Source organism: Athene noctua, chromosome 13 (genome assembly GCF_965140245.1).
Source record: "Athene noctua chromosome 13, bAthNoc1.hap1.1, whole genome shotgun sequence".
NCBI lineage: Eukaryota > Metazoa > Chordata > Aves > Strigiformes > Strigidae > Athene > Athene noctua.
This window is the reverse complement of record NC_134049.1, coordinates 1,158,603-1,171,908: the sequence shown is the minus strand read 5'-3', so window position 1 is coordinate 1,171,908 and position 13,306 is coordinate 1,158,603.

The window sequence follows — 13,306 nt, the reverse complement described above, 5'->3', positions numbered from 1 at the left end:
CTGTGTGCTGTGGCAACTGCACGTTAGCTCCTGTCTGCTAGTAACTGCTATGCAGATTAGTACTTCTCTACCAGCAAACCTTTGCAAACAGCTTTACCTGTGGCAGCTAAATAATGTTCTCAAGGGAAAAGTATACCTTTAGACAGTTATATTCAAATTATTTATTCACCATCTCTGTAGAAGGGGCAGTAGGGAGAATGTGTATAACATCTGCTGTATATGTATTTATGTAAATGTAACGAAGTCCCATTAAAAAAGTCATATTACTTTTATTACTTATCATATACTAAAGTATAAATATCAACAAGTTACATCAGTGAAAATGTCTTATGATGAGAATTTATTGTTCTACCCAGACCATCTCTAATTCTGAGTCTGATTCATGGGCATGAATAATGTAAAATGAACTGTGCTCAAGGTGTTCACAGTTCCGAGTTCTCTAAAAGAAATTTCTAATTCTTAGACGCTAAGCTATCAAACTGAAGAATTCTGATCATTCTGCTTGGCAGAAAAATTCTGTGCTTGTATAACTGTTTAGAACAACTGGACCTGGGCAACTGTATACTGATTCCTAGCACTTGTATTTATGCACACTACAGCAAAGTTATGAATCAAATCTCTTATTTCAGCTCTCTGAATATTTCAGTGAAATGTCCAGCATTGAATGAAAGACAATGGGATCTGAAATGATATCTTAAACCTCAAGCGTGTCCCATCCTACTTTTTCATCAGTTCTTATCTTTGCCATAAATACCCCCCTCTCCTGTGCTGTATATACTCATTACCCAGCTGCAGCTCCTCCTCCAAGCCAGCTAACACAGCTGTGGCTGTGGAGTGCAGAGCAGATGGCCACTCAAACCCTGCTTCCTATTGTCTGCAAAACACAGTAACTGTGGCCAGTAATCTCTGCTTTGGGCCCACACCTTGTGTGTTTTAACTAACATGACCATTTTTTCCTCAGTTAAAAACTGGCCCGTATCACACATTCAGCACCACCATACTGCCTTGAGGACTTTTCCTGCTGTTTGATTAGCATCAACTCATTTTTCCCTCCTTTTTTTGTAGTAGAAAAGTTTACTTTTAAGTCCTTTTCACCTGTTTTAGCCATGCTGGGCAAAGGAATTCTGCTGTGCATGAACTCCTAAGGATTTGATTATTTCAGCAAAAGAGCAAGAAAGCAAACAAAGCTTTTTTTTTTTTTCTCTCCACACTTTACACATGTAACTTTCACAGTAACATATTCATAATGAATGATAGACCTACTGGGAGCAAATCCAGAAATAAGGAGTTACAGATAGCACCAGTCCTACAGAACGAACAGGTTTGGCAGTTACTCTAGAGCAGTCAGTGGAAGGGTGGCCATCAAGTTAGCTGTCAAGGCTCATGAGGGGGAATAGTGGCAACAGCAGCTTGTAAAAGAAATGGATAAAAGAGCTTGTTATACTGAAAAGATAAGAAAGGGGATCATTTTTCTGGTGGTATAGGGAAGGGGGGTCTCAGTGTATTAATGCCTCATGTAACTTTATACTGATAGGGATGGCTAAACACTCAGTTTTTGTTAAGGCTCTAACATTTGAAGTAATACATACAGTTAGTTCCACTGTCATAGGAATGACATGTAAAATTACTCATCAATTATTTGCTTAAAAATTGTTTGGTTTGGGTTTGTTTTTTTTTTTAGAACTGCTATCCACTGAAAGGGGTTTGAAAAGGATATTTAAAAATTTTTTTAAAAAATTACAATCTGCTTGGATTTGGAAGCATAACATGAAAATCTCTATTCATCTGCATCTACCTTTTGAAGTGAGCTATTTTGTTTCCAAATTCTTTGTTAAACAAGTGCATTTCTCTAAGCCAGTACAGCTGATGCCTCTGTACAAACACTTTAACTTAATGTGTGCAAGTTTCATTGCTGATAATCTAATCGCATTTCGTGAGTCCAGCCAGTCATAGTATAAACCTGATTTTCGTTGCCTCTCTGCTGTACTTGTTCCATTTTCACAAGTATAAACTCAGTCCCCTATTCATTTTAAAGTGCAACTGTTGCTAACCCCTGTGCTCAGCAGTTCTTTCTTTTTATACTCCTCCATTTGAAGGGAAGCCAAACATTTCTGTATGGGTAGCTTTTGAAAGGGGGGAAATATTCCAGCACATCTGAATGACACTTAATCTCTAACATCTAGGGAGAGAAAACAGAGTCTAAGGAAACTGAATTTTAAACTGTGCTTATTTGGAATGTACAAAGATAGTTTTCAACCAGAATACTTGTGATCTTTCTCATTCTTTAAAATTACCCTTTTGCAAACCGGTCATGCCTACAAATGCTGTGCAGCAGGCAGCAGATAGAGCTTGTCTTCGGAACATTTGAAAGAGTAAATAACACGCTGCTAATTCCAAAGAGAATCTTCGCAGCAACATCTCTCTCTTGTGAAACTCCTGCAGCGTTATAGACTAGCTTGAGTTAAGCACACCTGCCTACTCCGGACCAGAGGGAAGGCGTGCCAGTGGGGGAAGAGATGCTGGCCGACAGTTCTGCCGGGGGCCAGGCAGGTACCTCAGTCCCCTCTGCTGCTTGCTGTGCAGAACAGGGAGGGGGAGATGTGGTCTCTCACTTAGGGCAATTCCAGGATGGTAACATGTACTCAGCCCAGCTCTTTTACATTCCTCCTCAAACACACCCGACTAAGGATAGACATGAAACACTATGTGATTTGTTTAATTTTAGGGATCTCATTTTCACCATTAGGCTGTGAATCTCTAAGATTCCTGCTCTGTGGTCATGAGGCCTTGCCCCGTTGGATCAATTAGTTATCCAATCTCAAACTAAAAGGCATAAATCATATGATGGTTGCATTAAAGAAGGTGGACTAATCATGGCATCACAGAATAGCCGAGGTTGGAAGGCACCTGAATTGTATGTAGTGCCACACCCCTGCTCAGGTAGGGTCAGCTAGAGCAGGTTGCCCGGGGCCATGTCTCCAAGACTGGAGACTCCACGGTCACTCTCAGCAACCTATTCCAGCATTCAGTCAGCCTCACAGTAAAGTTTTTTATGTTTATATGGAATTTAATGGTTTCAGTTTGTGCTTGTTGCCTACTGTCCTGAGGAAAGTCTGGCCATGCTCTGCTTAAAAAAGGAAAGATACCTTTCTGATCCTTTTGAAATGTAATTGTTTAATAGCACCTGGAAATACAGTCTACCTCCAAAATGATGTAAACACGGGTAGGAAATGATGGGGTAAACCTTCAGTCACGATTACAGGCAGTATCTTCACGCTGACCATTCTGAGCACTGCTTAGCAGTGCCTGGAGTAAATCAACAACTGATGAAGAATAGCATGAAAGACAGTAGTCAGCCCAGACAGTAACCTTCCTCGTGGCCAGGACAAATGCATTCCGTAGTGCAAAAACTGCCAGAAATCTTGTTAAAATGGGTACATAATTCTTCGGTGTAGTAAATCTCTGCCAGGCAGGAGGCAAGAGGAATCAGACGAGTACTACAAGTTATCTGCTGTTGCGGTTGTTTTGGCTATAACAGATGTCAGCGACCTGGGGAATGCTGTAACCCCTCCTACTCAGCACTGACCCAGAGGACTAGGGTCACCCTCACCACTCACTGTAGTCACGTCCCCCATTAAGATTGGCGGTTAGAGGTGGCGAGCTCTTGCATCCTGTTTCCCTCATTCTGTGCTTGCTCTCAGCCCTGTTTCTGGTCTTTCCTTACTGTGTGAGGAGCACAAAGAATTCAGGAACCTAGAGAATCTGTCCTTTTAAAGTGTTACCTCTACTCAGTGAAACACTATGAAGAACTGTGTGATGCAGCTAAAGTGGCATCTGGTGATCTTGCTCTGACTAGTCTTATTGAAAATTTCCCTTTTTATTCCAGGAAGGTTTTAATATGCAACAAAGGTAAATTAAACAGCTGCCAGGTTTAGATGGTGCAAAACTTAGACACCTGATGCCACCCATAGTTCTGATATTGGAATGTGAGCCATTAAAAAAACCTGCCAGACTTTGCGATCATAAAGCCACTGATCAAAACACTTAGGAAAGATCTGCAATTTTATATTAACTCCTGCTTGTAGCCAACAAATTATCAGATTTTTCTGTTAAGAAGCCTAGCTAGCAATTTTCTTTATTTTTAATGAGAAAAGGTCTGATTAGAAGTGGTATTTTTTTAAATTTATTGAGAAAAAATTATAATCTTAACCATTAAAATAAGGGTTGATGACATTTGCTTAAATCAAACAGAGTTCAGGAAGATACTGTTCAAGCTTCCCCCATGCAGTGCTGCCAATTGATTTCAATTCTAGCTTGAAAAACACCTGCTATTTTAGCCTTGGGCCTCTCTTTCCATAGTATTTTTATGGCTTAGACGAATATATACCACATTTAGAATCAAGTCCTCAAGTCTGCTTTTCTAGAAAGCACAACTTATATTGGTTCTTCTGAATCACCGCTGGGGAGGGCTGCAGAAGGGTGTGTGAAAGGGTTGTAGTTGGTTTTCAGTTGTCAGTAATATTCACATACATGTGAATGATCTTTCAGTGTGATCTGGGGAGTGTAGAATTTCAAATTAACCCTGAAAAAGTATCACCACTCTTACAGACCCTGCATACTTCAGAGCATGAAGGTCAAAGCCAAGGGAATGCCTTGTAGTATTATCACCATTTACGTGAGTCAGGGGCTCCTCGTGTTCTTGTACTGCTTATTTAGGCTATTCGCTGAGTTATACAGTAGGACCTCAGTGGGACATACGGCCTCACAGAGCCTTCTGGACTAAAGAAACCGAAACCCAACACAGATTAGTCACATTTTCATGTCCATGTTAGCTGCTGGGATTTATTTTTTTTCCCCAGTAACATTTCATTAAGTCACTAACTCTATACACAACAATGTGTATGTGAGATAAAGCACTCACTTGCCTAATGCAAAGCAGATGTTCCTGGAACGGGCTACAAGTTCAGGTAGGCACCTAAACCTTTTAGCCCATACAAGAGAATGTAGTTGCTTTAACGTACAGTAAATGAGAGACTGAGGTTGGGGCCACTATAGAAAGGTCAGCTCTGCAGCATTGTCGTTCATCCATCTTGCATTAGGGCTAAAGGTACAGTGGCAAAGAAACTCCAGTTCCTCAAGGTATAGCTGCAAATGAGCACCACTGCTGTTTGTAGTATAGTTGAATGCTGACATCATTGCTGCTCATGGCAGGGAGCTGAGGCAAGGAAAGAAATCTTTTCTCCTATTGACTGCAGCAAAGCAGCTCATTTAATTTAGACTTCAAGCTATATGAGATACAGCAAACGTCGTTTTGAACAAAATGCTTTCAGCAGACAACAATAAACCTTAGTGGCAATATGTTTGACATGCTTTTGCATTTAATACACTATAGAAAAATGGCACCTCGTAAAATTATGACTCATTCTTAACACTTCACTGATAAATGACTCAGTGAGACTGACTTTACATGGATGCAAAAATTTTGATTAGTACTTTTTAATACATGGTTTGGAGGTTGAAACTGATGCTGAAACAGGGAGGCTGTGCACGTCTTGGAGCTTCGGTACTGCACCGCACCGAAAAATACTCTGTTGTGATTCGTTAGTACAGAAACGTACATAGTTTGTTGTCCTGTGTCATGTGTTGTGTGACCTTCAGTATGGATTGTTAGACACAAAACCCACCAGAAATAATGTTTTTGAGGTAATCATAGTCTGGCTCAATGTGAGTTCAAGTTACAGATTCAGCATTGACACCTGGTGCCTCTACAGGCATTTGACAGACTCGTAACCCCTTCGAAAACGGTGGGCAACCGTGGGAACTGCTTCCAAAGTTCTTGAAGAGCTAAAAATATAATCAAGAAAATTAAATCCTACAATACAGGAAATATGTCTCTGAGTATATTGCTTCAAAATTTGAAAATATTTTTGCTCATTGTCTCATCTGTTTCATTCTAACTTCATTGTCTTTCAAAAATGTATTCAGACCTGTGGATGGTTCTGTGATGGAATTGGTGTGCAATATTTAATCTACTACTATACTGATCTATGTTCAGTGCGTGGGATCTTCTATTGTACAAAATTAAACTATAACATTATAGTGATTCTTAATGTAGTATCTCTAAAGAAACAATTCTTTTTCATCTTCACAGAATACATACATAGTGCCCATAGGAATAATTCAGAAAAATAAATCACATTGACACATTCCATGATATGCTGCAAGGCCCTGCAGGGTGGCAGTGGCAGCAGCCACTTTTATTTAGCATGTGTCTATTCCCCCAAAGCTTTCTGTCCTAGTTTTAATTTGGCTTTATATCATGCTAAACAAATTGTTTTCTTTCTTTTTTTTTTTTTTTTGTACACTTGAGAGACCGTCTGATATTTCCTTGCCAACCTTTCTAAAGGCTGGCTGTAGGTCAGAGGCATCGTCATTCCATCCTCTGTGAGGAAGTTTTGTGCACCTGTAGCAGTTTCTCATGTGCAATTTTTCTGCTGGTGTGAGGGCTTAAAATAAAATCTTAAACCAACTGTTATGAAGAATCGTAGTAACAAAAGATCACAGGATATCTCACATTGGAAGGGACCTCAGAAGGCCAACAAATCAGATGTGATCTATGGGGCTGAGCAGCTCTCCTAGGCACAGCAGGGCTACGGCAGACCAGGGTGGCACTGAGCAGGTCGCAGCACCAGTACCATGAATTCCGTGATATAAAGGTGAAGGTTCTGGTGCTTTCTTGTGCCATGGCAGTTAGAGTTGCTTACATACCAACAGATCTCTGCTCATCATTAACCAGTAGTCTGGAAAGCAATCCCACAGGAAATTCTTTTTTGTCTCAAAAAAGCTCTTGCAGGCTTCTTACGATTGTTTTCCTATCAATCAGAATAAAGCCTCCCCTATGGAAAATAAAAGCTGAAGACTTCTTTTTCAAAGTTAAGTTTTAACTATTCTATGGCTTTCTTCCCAAACTTGCATCTCCAGTAGATATTACAGTTCTGGACCTCTTAACCCTCAACCCTCTGTTTGGGTATTGTGTATACTTTAACGCTGAGGTGAAAAATACGTTCTGAAAATGGGAAATACAAGTAAGAAAGAACTCACAGCAAAGATGTATAATGTTTTATTTTATTTATAAGCTACAAATGCCCCAATAGCTGTAAAATCTGCCATGAAGACGTTTTTCTGCATGTTTGCAGTTGTTCAAGAAAGGGCCTTGTCTCATAGACTAAGGAGTCTTAATCTATGAGCCTTTTGATTGTTAGGTACACATACCGCATGATCTCTTCCCGTTCCAGTTTAAGCACCATAAATGCAATATAGAAATACACAGCTGCAGCACACCCCCCAGATCCCCACAGACAACACCTCCACCCAACAGGCAGGGCTCACAACTGATACTCTAATAGCTCCTCTTTTGTTATTTGATTTAAAGAGAGTTTAAAGGCTATTCTGATTTTGAGTTGCAACATATGTTTTACGGTGGTTTTATAATATCAGGTAGAAGTGTAACCATAGAAACTGTTTCCTATTGAAATTAATACATATTTTAAAACGATCAGAGAAACAGAGAAATTGGGTGAGTGGAATTTTACATAGAAAAAGAAAATTAAATTAATGATCTCTGCATTAAAAAAAATAATAGAAAATCCTTGCTTTCACAGGTAATAGCATCTGAAAATATTTTTTAGGAACTGTACAGATGCTAGGAAATGCAGGTCATATGTATATATTCTAACAATACTTCTACAGGCAGTGACTTTTAAATATATTTCTCATAAAGTTTGAAAATATATTTAGAGAAGCTGTAGGACAGTGTCTCTTTAAATCTTTGTGTATGAAATAGCAATAATGAGGGTTTTTTAGATGAACATTATTAGCTTTTTGAAATGAAGGTAGGATATCCCTAGCGCTAATCTGTATAAATTAGCTAAGATTTTTTCTGTGTACATCTACCCTATAATCCAAAATTAGAACAGTCATATATGTGTGCTGAATATTACCCACTTCTAGTTTTAAATGTTAAATGACCTAAACCCTTCTTTTTACCGTGTGTTTCATTTGAAGATCTTATAGTTTAGTTCTCCCTGGCAACCCTTTAAGAAAGGTTTTTGTCTGCTCTCATTTTACATGTGAGGCAACTGAGAGAAAGAAAATTAAACTGACCTATACAAAGTTACTCGATTACTGGCAAAGTTGAAAGTCCAGAGAGAAAATCACAGCTCCATGTAAAACTTTGAGGTGGTTCAGGAGGGTAAGATTCTGCTGCAAGTCTTCTATTTGTGCTGCTAAAATATCTTCCTTAACACTGAAAATAAGAACAGGGATTGTTGTATTTATTAAAGCTTTGAGGTGGAAGGCAGTATTCAAACTTACTTATTCAACGGTAGCCTTTTAAAAACCTTAAACTGAGACTGACATTGAAAAAAAAAAAGTAAACTGTACCGTAATTCTTGCCTCCCAGAGATAAAAGTATGTTCTGAACTTCAGCTTGGGCTCAGCAAGCCCTCAGTTTTCAGTTCTGAGCCAGGACCCTGATGGCAATGCAGCTGCTCAGGTCTCTAATAACCATCACTTCAATCACCACCAACAATGAATGTAAACTCTGAATTGCCTTGAGCTATACAACTAATTTGAATTTTTTTGTGCAGTTTGAAAAAGAGGGGATTAATACAAAACAAAGTTAGAAAGAAAAATCTCTCGACTCTGAAATAACCATTTTTCCTACAGGACTTAATGAAAAATTTCCACATGTAATATGAATTATTTTGACAGGCTGTGAGGTCTGTGCTGGAACTGCTACTGACGGGACACTAGACGGGCTGTACTTTGGGCCTCCTTTGAAGCCAATAGCTTCATATCCATCGACATCAATCAGAACAATATTATGGCAAGTACCTTTTATACCTGCTTTTATTCTGGTTTTTCTTTATGGGAGATATGTTTATGTGATTGCACTACCAGTTCATCTGTCTTTCCAATAACTTTTAAACGTATTTTCCAATTTTAATCCAATTTAACAGAGGGTATTTGACTCAAAGATACTAAACCCCTACAAGTTTCATGAAAATAAGAATCTGGGTAGAAGACCCCGAGTCCTGCTAAGGCAAACGCAGAGAGAGACTGACCTTTAACCATTCTGCTTGGTCTGTCCAGCAACCAAGAGGCAACAGCTTGCATATAGTAGCAAACTAACCATGAAACCCTGGGCTGATCACAGTATGGTCCGTATTGTAAAACCTTAATTTTATGGCTTAAGGTGATGTTGGGAATGTAAAATGACTGACCAAAATCTCAGATTTTACCAGAAACCAAACTTGGCCCTTAGAGCTTTCAATGGCAATATATCCATCCTGTATTTGACGGAGAACAAACGCAGGTCTTCCCTCTCAGGACCTGGATGTCCTTTACTGACTTTCAGAGAGTCGCCCTCCTGGAATATGTTTGCCCCATTGACAGTATTTTAAAAATTTTATTACTTGATGACTCTTTTTTTCACGTTCTCTACATGTACAGGTGCTGAGTAGTTAAAATAGTTCAATATGAACCAAAGAAATTCATAGAGGATAAGCCCTCAATAGCCATTAAGAGCAATAATTAAATGCAACTTCTTGCTTGAGAAATTCCTGATTTTCTTACTGGCAGAAGGGGGAATGTGGCAGATACAGGATGACTCTGCTCATGCCTGGTTCTTACATACTTTCCTGAGTGTCCTGTGCTGGCTAATGATTGTTCTTTCTCATTACTCTGGAAACAATGCAATCCCAGGAACGGGCACAGGGCCAAACCCATCTCCACTCTCCACAATCCCACTGAATAGTTACTACATCCACAATACATGAGAGATTCAGCTGAAAAGAACAGTGACTATACTGTGTATAGGCTACTGGGCTAGATGGACTGTTGCTCTGAACAGCATGGCCTTGCTTATGTTCTCTGGTCTTACAAGCTGTTGAAACTTGATTAAAGGCCATATTTCATTCAGAATCCTCTGTCTGACATATGCCAGCTCTCCAGGACCTGCAGCTAGGGTAGGATTACCGGTGATTTATGATGGCTCTGGAAGTTATAACTAGTGCTGTATAAGCACAGAAGAACTGAAAGCATAAATATGCTGCTTAGAAAGTAAACCCCTCCCCAGAAAAGAAAGGTAAAACTAAAACCTAAAATATTCACTTGATTTGAAGCATACTTCAGCTCTAGACTTGAGATCTGTGTGGAACTACCTACTCTATGGTATAACATGCATAATTTCCTATGTTAGTTTCTAGTTTGAGTGCAAACTCATAAAATTCCTGTTGGACACACTCTTGAACAGGCTGCCGTGCTACCCCAGCATCTGGAAACGGTGGAGTTGCAGTCAGTACCTGCATGTGACAATGTCAAAACCATGTGAGTGCGTAAGATACCTCATCTACATACGATAAAAGAGGGGATCAGGTGAGATAATGCAAACTAGTTCACCAGAAGCATGGGTACCATTGTTGAAGTCATCTGGCCTTGAATATTTGCCTGTCTGTCATGGAAACACTTGATGGCCAAAACAGCGATTTGCTATACGCAGCGATCCTGTCACATTAGTGTTTCTGAAATGGGTTTTCTTCCCCAGTCTGAGACAGATAACCAGCATTTTCTGGATCTTGGATAATCAAATACCTTCGATAATTGAGTCAAGTCCCCCAGTTTTTTTCTATGCTAAGAGCCACAGGAGGTTAATTATGGGAGCAAGATGTATTTTGTGGAGCTCAACCCTAAATGAGTCATGTAAAAAGAACATTAAATGTAGTTAGTCAATAGTTCTATGAACAGAGCATTTGCAAGACTGCCCCTTATTTCTAACAGAAATATTTGTATTAATTAGAATGAAACTATAAATACATATGACAAGGAGACTGCCCACAACTGTATTCCCAAATGAAAATTAATCTGATGTGCTCTGCAGATATTGTTGGACAAAATAATCACAATATATGAGGAGGAAAATACTTGAATATTGACAATTTTCTTCATATGAGAGTCCACCCAAGATGAGGCTGGAGCAGTCTTCAAAGTAGAACAAACTTGAAGATTTTTTTTCTTCCTAAAACCCTAAAAAACCCCCAAATGACAGAAAAAAACGCTAACGCTCATGTATTATCACTCCACTGATTTAAGAAATGAAACTGTTTTCAGTGTAAAGTGTAGTTCTGTATGTGCTCGGTTTAAGAGTTCCTACTGTTCTTCAAAGCTGTGATTTTCCTCTGTACATTTGGCCTTCCCGGCCACCCCTTAGCCCCCAGAACACGTCGCCTGACAGGCCCTTAGTTCTGTGAGGGGCAGAACCTGTTCCCCTCCGTGCCAGGGAGGGGAGTGGGAACCTCGCGCAGGAGGGGCCCGTCGGGGCCGGCTCAGGGATGCCTGTAGTCAGACTAAGGTTATTCTTTCAAGCAGTTTTAGAATGGAAAACATTATCTGTGGCTTATATGGCTTTTGATTACATTAAAGCAATTCTTTCCTGGCTCCTATGAAACTGGAAATGGGGAAATTTCCAAACAGGCCTGTGTAAAAGAGATTGGTGGTTCCAGCTCCCAAAAGGGAAAGTACCTGGAGTTGCCTTCCCCGGGCTTTGCCTCCTGGTCTGGGTTCTTTGGTTGCCGACAAGGATTGCCCTCAACTAGTCTTTTCTTCAGGAGGTGCAGTCTCTTTTATTTTCTGCTTCAATCCCTGTTTCCATGAAATGTGTGTGAATGTGATCTCCTCATTTTCCTTGGTTGAAATTAGCAAATGAGTTTATGATTTATTAAGGAACTGCATCGATCCACGCGAACACGGCGAGTTGTCTGCAAGTGATTTCCCGAGGAAACCAGGCTAAAACCGGTGATACTCCTGCTTTCTCCTCTCTGCAAGTTAACTCCGTTCCGAGTAGCCAGCGTCCTTTGGCATGAGACACGTTTTTGGTGAGAGATGCTTTGCCTCCACTGCTTTCAGCAGTAATCCCCATCTTGGGGATATGTCAGAACTGCTCACGGTGAGCTGCATGATGCAATCGCTCATAAAAATTTGTAGTGAAGGGCATAGTTTACAGAGAGACCTTAAAACCTTGGATTAATTTCCTCACTGAAAATAACTCCCTTTAGTGATCCCAGTTACGCGATTCTTTGTTGTAATCTGATGATTCTGAGCGGATAAACGAGTTTTGTTAAAACGAAGTACCCGGTGCACAGCCCAGCCCGGCGCACCGCGGGGCCGTAGCGGCTGGGCCGAGCCGGGCCGGGCTGAGCCGGAGCCGCGGGGCCCGGCCCGGGTGGGCCCCGCCGGGCAGAGGGGCTCTGTGGGCCGGGGCAGCGCCGGCTGCCGGAGCGCGGAGCTTGGGCGCAGGCTGAGGCGGCCGCGGCGCTGAGCGGGCACCGCCGGGCCGGGGCAGCCCCCCGGGGCCGTGCGGCGTTACAGCGCCTCTCCTCGGCCCCTGCGGGCCCCCCGAGCGCGCGCAGCCCCGAGCTCCGGCTTGTCCGGGCTGAGTTCATTTTTACACGGCTGGCTCAAACAAAGGACCCGGCCCGTCTCCCGGGTGAACTTAAAGCCACTCTCTGATCTGGGCCGCTGACTCCGCCGCCGGGGCCGCTCGGTTCTGGAGCCCCGGGCGGGAGGACCGGCCCTGGGCCGTGTCCCGGGGCGGGCGGGGGGCGCAGGGCGGGGCGGGCCGGCGCTGCGCTGCCCCGGCTTCGGCAACCGGCCGGGGAGGGCTCAGCCGCGCCGCCCCGCCCCGGCAGCCCGCGGCGAGCGGCGGCCCCGGCCCCTCCCGCCGCGGCCGGCCGGCGGAAGGAGAAGTAGTCCGCCGCGGTGTGCGGCCCCGCGCAACTTTCGGCCGGCGGCGGCGGGGAGCGGGGCGGCCCTCGGCCGGCGCGGGGAGGGGCCCCGCGGCTCCCCCCGCCGCGCACCCCGGGACAGCGCCTCCGCTCCCGCGCCTCTCCGCGGCCTCTGCCCCGCGGCCGTGTGCCCGCCCGGCGCCGCTGCCGCCCCCGGGGCCCCTGCGCGGGGCGGGGAGAGGCGGCCTGCCGCGGGGCCCTCCCGCCGCAGCTTCTCCTCTCGGTCGCTTTTTCCCGCCCCGTCGCCCTGCTCCTTCCCCGCGGCGAGCTCCACGTTGTTGTGCGAGCTCCCGGGAAGATGTCCCCCAGGGCGGGCCGAACCGCTCGCCCCTTCCCGCTCGGCCGCGGCGCCCGGCGGCGGGAGCTGCGCCCGCGGCAAATCCCGCGCCTCTGGCGGCGCCCCCGCACCGGCAGGTCTCCCTCCCAGCAGCCGCCCTGCGCCCCCGCCGGTCCCCTCCTCAGGA